Consider the following 3,453-nt stretch of genomic DNA (forward strand, 5'->3'; position numbering starts at 1 on the left):
TTCTTTGTTGCTCTGGATGAGGAGGTACCCATCACTGTATCTAGATGGCCACTTGCAAGCTTTTAAGATCCCAGCCACTACTCACCAAAGAAGGACGTGGAAAAAATTTTTTGTATAGTATGTTATGCCAATTGAGCTCAATGTCCTCTGTGACTATGGTCCAGAGCCCACAGGTCCAACTACTTGCTACCTCTGAGTAGTTGGCTGTAGCCAAGAAGTGACTACAACCTTGTCCCGTGTCAGCTCTACTATAGACCTGGGAATTCTTACCAAAAAAAAACAAAACCTCACTGCCATTGAGTCAGATCTAACTAATAGGGACCTCACCTTGGATTTCTGAAGTGATATCACTACAGAGGTAAATCATCCAATCCTCCTTCCAAGGAGTGGCTGGTAGTTTTGAACTACCAGGCTTCTGGTTAGCAGTCAAATGCCTTAGGCACTATGCCACCAGAGCTCCTGGGAAGTCTTACAGAACATACAAATATACTTGTAGGAACATTGTCTTCCAACCCTATACATAGTCTTGGGCACACTCCTCACTGCCTAAACATACTTAATATTCAGCCTGTCCACCCATATATCCACCCATATATCCATGTTTGCCTTCACTGAGAACAAAGTACTGTATGTGCAAAAGGGTTCATCTGTTTTCTGTACTTCCCATGCACCTCTCTCTGTCTTTCTCTTCTTCAGTGCCACCATGTGATAACTCATATTTGGTACATTGCCCTTCTCTTCACCCAAATCAATACTTGTCTCTACCTATCTAACAGTGTTCCCTCCCTTCCTCTCCTACCCCTGGTAACCAACAAAGGCCATGTCCCTCCATATATGAACTTTCCTTGACTTTTTACAATAACAGACTAATACAATATTTGTCCTTCTCTGATTGACTTATTTCACTTGGCATAATGTCCTCCAAGTTCATCCATGTTCTGCAGAGTTTTGCAGATTCTATGTTATTCTCTAGGGTTGCAGTATATTCCTTTGTGTTTATGTACCATAGCTTGGGTATCCGTTCTTCTGTTGATGGGCACCTAAGTTGTTTCCATCTTTTGGCTATTGTAAATAGTGCTGTGATGAACATGGGTGTGCATATATCTGTTCTTGTCCTGGCTCTCACTTCTTTAGGGTATATACCTAGTGATGGAATGGCTTGGTCAAATGGTATTTCTAATTCCAACTTTTTAAGGAATCACCATACTGCTTTCCACAGTGGTTGTATCATTTTACAGTCCCACCAGCAGTGTATGAGAGTCCCAATCTCTCCACATCCTCACCAGCATTTGTTATTTTCTGTCTTCTTGAACTTTGCTAACAGTGCTGGGGTAAGATGATATCTCATTGTCCTTTTGATTTGCATATCTCTAATGGCTAATGATCATGAGCATTTCTTCATATGTTTGTTGGCCACCTGAATATCTGCTTTGGTGAAGTGTCTATTCATGTCTTCTGGCCATTTTTTAATTGCATTATTTGTCTATTTGATGTTGAGATGTTGGAGTTTTCTATAAATTCTGGAGGTAAGTCCCTTGTCAGATATGTCACTGCTGAATATTTTTTCCCAATCTGTAAGTTCTCTTTTGACTCTCTTGGAGAAGTCTTTGGAAGCACATAAAAATTTAATTTTTAGAAGGTCCTATTCATCTAGTTTCTCTTCTGCTGTTTGTGCATTTTGGGTTATCCTTAATAGTCTATTTATGCCATATATTAAAAAAAAAAAAAAAAACTCACTGACATCAAGTCGATTTCTATTCATAGTGGCCCATCCTTGGGTTTCTGAGGTGGTATCACCACAGAAGTAGATTGCCCAACCTTCCTTCTGAGGAGTGGCTGGTGATGAACTGCCAGCTTTCTGGTTAGCAGTCAAATGACTTAGGCACTATGCCACCAGAGCTCCTAAATTTGACTCTAGTTTTTCCTTGAGGAACTTTATAGTTTTAGGTTTCACATTTAAGTCTTTGACCTATCTGGAGTTAGTTTTTATATCCAGTTTTGACAACACCTTTTTTTAAACAGACAATCTCTTCCTCATTTAATGGATTTCAGCCCTTTGTCAAAAATCAGCTGACCATAGGTTGATGGATCTATTTCTGGGTCCTAATTCTATTCCATTGGTCTATGTGTCTGTTGTTATACCAATGCCAGGAAGTTTTGACTACTGTGCCTATATAGTAGGTTTTAAGTCTGGGAGTGTGAGACCTCCTACTTTGTTCTTCTTCTTCTTCAATAATGCTTTGCTTATCCAAGGTCTCTTTCCTTTCTGTATGAAGTTAGTGATTGGGTTTTCCATTTCCTTAAGGAATGCTGATGGGACCTGCATTGAGATTGCTTTGAATGCATAGATTTCTTTGGGTAGAATTAACATTTTCACAATGTTCAATCTTCCTATACATGAGCATATGTTCTTCCATTTATGTAGCTCTCTTATGGTTTCTTGAAGTAGTCTTTTCTAGTTTTCTTTGTACAAGTCTTTTTTGTCCCTGGTAAGATTTATTCCCAAGTATTTTCATGTTTTGGTAGCTATTGTAAAGGGCCTTGATCTACTTATTTCCTTTTCAGCAATCTCCATGATGGTGTAGAGGAATCTAACTGATTTTTGGATGTTGATCTTGTATTCTGTCATGATATTAAATGTCTCAATTAGTTCCAGTAGATTTATTACTGAGACTCTTGGGCTTTCTTGGTGTAAGATCATATCATCAGCAAGTAGGGATAATTTGACTTTTTCCTCACCAATTTGGATGTCTTTGATTTCCCTTTATTGCCTTATTGCTCTGGATAGGACTTCCAATACAATGTTGAATAGAAGTTGTGATAGAGGGCACCCTTGTCTGGTTCCTGTTTGCAAGGGGAATGGTTTCAGTCTTTCTCCATTGAGAATAATGTTGGCTGTTGGTTTTGCATATATCCCCTTTATCATGTTGAGGAATGTCCTTTCTGTTCTTATTTTGCTGAGAGATTTTATCAGGAATGCATGTTGGACTTGTCTTTGGTTTTGATGAGTTTGATGATGATATGTCTTGGGAATTTTCTTTTGGAGTCTATCCTGTTTGGAGTTTGTTGGACTTCCTGAATGGATATATTCTCATCTTTCATAATATCCGGGATGTTCTCTTCCAACAAATCTTGGACAATATTCTCAGTGGTTTTCTTTTTCTCTTCCTGTTCTGGAATTCTGATTACATGTAGGTTATTCCTTTTGATAGTATCCTACATGAACCTTAGGCATTCCTAATTTTGTTTTGATCTTTTTTTTTTCTGATTGGCCCCTTTCCAAAGAAGTATTTTGGTATTTGTCCTCAATCTCATTAATTCTGTCTTCCATTGATTTGATTCTGCTCCTTTCCCCTTTCAATGTGTTATCTATTTCTGAAAATTTAGTGTGTTAGGCTGGGTTCTCTAGAGAAGCAAAACCAGTAAAGTCTATATATATATATATATATATAT

Source organism: Orycteropus afer, unplaced genomic scaffold (genome assembly GCF_000298275.1).
Source record: "Orycteropus afer afer isolate SDZICR_OR568_19922 unplaced genomic scaffold, OryAfe1.0 scaffold00058, whole genome shotgun sequence".
NCBI lineage: Eukaryota > Metazoa > Chordata > Mammalia > Tubulidentata > Orycteropodidae > Orycteropus > Orycteropus afer.